Raw genomic sequence first — 6,677 nt, forward strand, 5'->3', positions numbered from 1 at the left:
ACTGTGAAAATTGCTGAAATCTTCTGACTGTTGTTGCAGTATGCGGTAATGTACCACAAAGCTGTAACTAATTGGCTCCATGGCAACAATGACAAAAATGCTTAATTGCTAGCCGTAGACACACAAAGCTGAAAGTCTAAAATTAGACCTCACAGTTGTTTAATGTAACAATGTCCACATTTCAGTTTTGCAATATAGGGAACACCTTCAGCTGAAGTAGATGGGCAGGATTTCATGAATCAAAACAGAGAATTCTGAAAGTAGTCTGGTCAAGTGACAGGTGTGGAGAGAGTAACTAAGTGAATTTGCAGACTTTAATGTCTCCTCTGAGTGACAGGTGCATATAGAAGTCAGGTTCTGTGTAACTAGGCAAGAGAGTGCAGAGTAGAGATTCTGATTGAGATCGCCCATGGAACTTGGTGCAGGAAGGCTTGTGGATGCCAACTGAGTGCACTAAGTGGGCAATGAATGCCCATTTAAGGCCATCATTCCATTACTGCTGGTATTCAACCATTGTCAGGAGGGTGGTTTGCTGTACACGAAGCTTGCTCAGCAGATCCCATCAAATTTTCTTGCAACATAGTAGAGTGATGTCACTTGCCATTGTGTTCTGAGAATGGTCAAAACTTCTTTACAATTAGTTATCTGTGATTAGTGACAAAACAAAGTGACCATTTGAATGTGTAATGTGACGGTCACAGTAGAACTGAATGTTGAGGGGCTGGAATCCTTTTCTCTTGCAGAAAGAGATGGAACAGAGAAAGGCCACACACAAAGCCACGCATTTAAAATCTATGACTGCTTATAATCTGGGAAATCCAAGTGTGCTGGCCCATTTAAAAAAAAGGCAGATGTAGTGTCAACCACTAGTCGACAGTGAGAATTGAGTCAAGACAATAATTGATATTTATATTGTATTTTTAAGGCAGTAAAACACATCGAAGTGTTTCAGTGCCATCAAAGAAAATTTGACACCAAACCACATGGATATTTAACTAAACATTCAACAAAGTGAGTCTTATGGAGAACAGAAAGGTAGAAAAGTTTGTTGGACAGGATGTTTCAAAGCTTATGCCTTTGACAGCTTAAAACATGTCCACCAATGTTGGGGTGATAAAAATCAGCGATGCATAGAAAATCAACTCTGGAGAAGCGCAGAGATCCTGAAGGATCTCAGAGTTGGAAGACCTTACCAAAAGTCAGGAGAGACCAAAACCTGGAGAGATCAGGATACAAGGGTCAGAAAGGGCAGATACTCAATCTCTGGAAGATGCTGCTTTTTCCATTGCTTATGCATGCATTTGGTCTGCTTATGGTGGAATCAGCACAAATTCCTATCACAAAAAAATTAAAAACAGCTTGCAATCTTCTAATATAAATAAGACAGGCAGCAGTTCATTTCAGTGATGGCAAACTTTTTACACTGCTCTGAACTAAATTATCTCACCATGTAGTAAATTTACAATCCTTATCTTGTAGCTAAATATTCTGCTCTTCAGACTGTTCATCACAGGTACATTTTGAACTGCTTAAGAGTCAATTCATTATTGGATTGAAAAACGTGGAGATTAGCAGTAACCATTTAAAACATGGCATTGATTCAACATAGGCAATTAAAGTGTTCTTCTGACAAAATCTATCAATATAAACACTTTGAACACAGCCTTCGTACTACATCAATTAATTTTCAAAATGTGACGTATGGATAATTTTTTTCTGCCTGAAAGAAATTTACAGCATTTGACAACATACAATCTTTCATTCGTATTGACCTATTAAGCTCTGACCGACCTGACATTGTATTTACTTGCAGCAATTCAAGCACATCTACAGGCTATTGATATTTATTAGTGATCAAAGATTCAAAGAGCGAATTCAGAAGAAACGTTTTTACCAATCCATGGGTGAAGATTTGGAATTGGAACTCATCACTACAGAATGTGATTGAAGCGATTGGCACATATACATCTTAAGGGAAAACAGATGAGCACACAAGAGAGATGAAAATGGAGCATGATTTTGATAGAGTTAGATTGAGGCGAGTGGGAGAAGGTGTGAGTGAATTATCAAGACAGACTGGTTTGGCTGAATGGCTCATTTCTATGTCCATTCTATGTAATTAAAACATTGCAACCTCAGGACAATAAAAATGATGTTTCCTTAGCAACAGAATTATACACGGTATGGTGGCTCTGTGGTTAGCACTGCTGCCTCATAGCACCAGGGAAACAGGTTCAATTCCAGCCTCGGGTGACTGTCTGTGTGGAGTTTGCACATTCTCCCCATGTCTGTGTGGGTTTCTTCTGGGTGCTCTGGTTTCCTCCCATAGTCCAAAGATGTGCAGGTCAATTGAATTGGCCATGCTAAATTGCCCATAGTGTTACGTGCATTAGTTAGGGGTAAATATAGGGGAATGAGTCTGGGTGGGTTACTCTTCAGGGGGTCGGTGTGGACCTGTTGGGCCAAAGGGTCTGTTTCCATACTGTAGGGAATCTAATCTAATCTGTTGCACCACAAGTAACTGGAGATCTGTCTGTCAGGTTGTGGCCAGTCATAAAGGAAAACATCAGAGATTTGAAAATTCATGACTTGTCCTGAGGCATGAAATTTGTTGATTGCATCAAATTTCATATTCAGTCGAAGACAATAATGATCAAAATAATTGAGCGAGTTCATACCTTCAGCAGCAAATTCTGTTTTGCCTGGGCTGCTCAGCATTTCCAGTGCTTTTTGTTTTCATTTCAAATCATATAACATCTAACCAGTCAGACAACATGTGAAAATCTGCTTGAAAGAATTTGCAATCATGTGATTACTTGGCCTAGGGACTTGGAATGGAGACCAATTGAAAGTTAGGCATCTGCCAATGTCTATAGTAAGTGCTTCTCTAATTTTGTAGTTGTCCAAGCATTGCATCCCATACGAACTTTAATCTTCAATATGACAAGCCTTGTCAATGGATATTTATATATATCAAGAATATGTTTTCCACAGTTGGCTGAGGACCCTTAATCACTAACTTTCTTGCTCAAAAACAAACAATGCAGTGGCCATCACTGCTATTTATTTGTGTTTTGTTGGAATTGAGTGGGTGAACGCAGTCTGATGGGATCTTGGTGAGTGACAGCAGGAGGGTAGAAAATGCCTGAACCCCTCAGATGAGCGATTAATACAGTTATTTTTAACCCTGATCTTGCAATACAGAATCTCAAAGCCAGACCTTGAAGTGGTAGGGTGGTATTTTCTGGTGGGAGGAGTAACTGTCATGATTAGTAAAGGGGTAATAATGACTCAACTGGATGGGAAACCATGCTCAACTCCAAAGTCAGTAACATTTCTCCTTGACTTATAGCTCTCATAGCGAGTGGCATTCCGGCAAGGTTAAAGAATCCCGATAGTGCAGCAGTGGGCCATTCAGCCCATCAAGCCCACCCAGACTCTCCGAAAAACATCCCACCCAGACCCTGTCCTGTATCCTATCTCAACAACCCTGCATTTCCCATGGCTAATTCACCTAATTTACACATGTCTGAACACTGTGAGCAATTTAGCATGGCCAATCTGTCTAAACTGCACATCTTTGTGATAAATTCCATGCACATACGCATAGAATAAGCAAACTCCACATAGACAGTCACCCGAGGCTGGAATTGAACCTGGGCCCCAGGCAGTATGAGATAGCAGTGTTAACCACTGAGCCACTGTACTGTCCCATCTCTAGGTGTGGGGATGAAGAACATCATTTAATGATCAAAGTAGGGAACATAGGACTCAGGGAGGTAGCTCCATGTCTCCACATGGGTCATGCCATTAATGTTCTGGTGTAGAATCTCTAAGTTTCTGGCTCGGTGGTCATGGCTGAGAAGCGTTTGGGTGATAGGTCTGTAATGGCAAGGCTAAAGTCTCGTGAATGTGTTTTGAGGGTGATGGAGGAAAGCATGATCATGTTTGAAAGAGGGTGAGTGGACCATGGTTTCATTAGACGGGTTAAAGAGGATTGTATCCAGACAGTGCAGCATGGTGGCTCTGTGGTTAGCACTGCCGCCTCACTGAGCCAGGGACCCGAGTTTGATTCCACCCTCACTATCTGTGTGGAGTTTACACTTTCTCCCTCTGTCTGCATGGGTTTGCTCCAGTTTCCTCCCATACTCCAAAAATGTGCAGCTTAGGTGGATTGGCTGTGTTTAATTGTCCATAGTGTCCAGAGATGTGTAGGCTAGGTGGATTAGCCATGGAAAATGCAGGATTGGGTAGGATGCTCTTTGGAGGGTTGGTGTGCACTCAATGGGTCAAATGCCATGCTTCCACACTGGAGGTATTCCATTATATTGCATCGAGAGATGTCTGAAGAAGAATATTATTATCAGGAAGGTGGACCCCCTGGATTGACCTCACCATTGTGGTGTGGATAAAGGGCATGGGTAGACCAATGTGAGGAACAAGGCTTCCCATCAATTGAAATTATCAGAGACAGAGCAAAACCTCCCCACTCTTTTCCCATGGTGAAGCATTTCTTATTTCCTTGGCGAAAGTGGGTACTGCAGATGTTGGAGGTTAGAGTCAAGATTGGAGTAGTGCTAGAAAAGCACAGCGGATCAGACAGCATCCGAGGAGCAGGAGAATCAACATTTCAGGCCAAACCCCTTCGTCAGGAAAGGTTTCAGGCCAAAGCCCTTCATCAGGTTTTCTTTGGCCTGAAACATCAACTTTCTTGCTCTTCAGATGACACCTGACCTACTGTACTTTTCCAACACTACTCCAATCATTTCATATTTCCTACCCAGTGCTGGTCATCATTCACATACTGGCACTGAAGTCACCCTGCTTTCGATTGTACATCTAAAGTGACTCTCCAACAGGGTGATTTGGTAGTTTGTATCCTCTGCGGTGATTGTTGCAATTCATGTTTGATTGGAATAGTACACACCTTCCTTCTCTTACCTCATCCAAATTCCTGCCATTGATCATGTTTAGTATAGGCTTTAATATAGCACATCCCTTCCAGCCTCACGATTAGTTTGTGGTTATCTTGTTGAGATTGTTGTCTGGACAAAACTGTAAGATTCAGTGAATTCCTTGTATTCATTGACAAATTATGGACTGTTTTCTAAAATACCGAAGTCTAGAGTATCGAACGCGGTGAAAGCTTCTCTCAGCGAAGACAGCTTTGAGTTATTCCCCTTTAGATAATTTTACCTCTACTCACCTTTAATAATTGGCAATCATGATCAAAAACATCTTCCCTCTGTGCTCAACAAAATGTATTCAAGTCATCCACAACACGGAGGTGTCATCTTTCAGGAACATAATGCCTCGGAATAGGATTCTGTGAAATATATTTTTGCCCTCCCTTTGATACATACTCAGAGCATGTACTTGGCATTTCTAACCTCAGTTAAACATATTGTTGCTGGTAGATACTTGGTAGTTAATGAAGTAAAGGTTTCCATGCCACCAATAAAATTTATAACGCTTTGTTCAGGAAGACTACAAGAGTATAGATTAATGCATTTGCAGTAGCCTGTTTCTTCCCTTACACAGACTCAATTATAATATCTAATCTTCAGCTTCAAGTGCATTGGCAGCAATTTAATATCATCTTTGCTAATACAATAGAGTAACCAAAGGTTCACGGTCAGTCTCAATTATAAACTGAAGATCCAAAATGTAATGCCTAATGTTTTCACATGACCAGATAGTAGCTAAGACATTTTTTTTCAATAATGGCATATCTTTGTTCTGTTTCAGTTAAAGAATGAGATGCGTATGTGATATCATAGACTTCAAAACTTTAATGTCTGTTCATGGATTGAATGAATTAACAAGAATAAACTGTCAAACGTGGAAAAAATCAGTAATGACTCTGTCTGGAATTAATTTTTTTAAAGGCCGAGGACAAATTTAGACAAGAGTTGAAAGCAATTAACTATGTCTGGGAGTGGAAGCTATGTAGATAAAGCTGCTTTGTGACCTACTTGAAAAACTGGATGCTTTATGCCAAAAGGATAATTGATTGCCCCGCAGAAGAATTTAAGGAGTTAATCACAAGAAAGATATGCCTTGGAACAGACTGTCAATGCCAAATTTAAAAAGAAACAAATAAATTACTTTTGATACAAAGCCAGCTGCAAATTTGTAGCAATTTGGATGAAAGCACTGTTAAAAAAAATCATTCAGTATATTACCTCAGAGACTGAAGGATGCAAATCTGTGTAAGAATTGAACTCCAGAACAACTCAACAGCAGAACTTCGAAGAACAACACTGCAAAAGGACCAAACCCTGGAAACCTCTAGAGATACACTACTGTTGGTTGAAGTCCTGGCCAGATTTCACCATTAATCGGGTAATAGCTAAGTTGGGTTACAGGCTTATACTTGCTTAATTGAGAGGTCTGATATTTGGTTGCTATATGCAATGACGTTTGAATTATTGTTTCAGTACTTGATTGCCTGTGAGATTTCTAAATAAATAGCCAAATTTAAAGGTAACTTTTGGTGACTTATCCACAACACATACAATCCCCCAGATTCTAGAGAAACATAAATTTCCAACTCAGTGATGAAGTATCCCTCCTTCAGAGGGACCAGTGTCAAGGCATCTTTGTTTACACTTGGGAATGATTATTGAATGTAGTCTAGTCTTAATACCAATGGAATCCACGAAAAATTATCTTGG

Source organism: Hemiscyllium ocellatum, chromosome 6 (genome assembly GCF_020745735.1).
Source record: "Hemiscyllium ocellatum isolate sHemOce1 chromosome 6, sHemOce1.pat.X.cur, whole genome shotgun sequence".
NCBI classification, from domain to species: Eukaryota; Metazoa; Chordata; class Chondrichthyes; order Orectolobiformes; family Hemiscylliidae; genus Hemiscyllium; species Hemiscyllium ocellatum.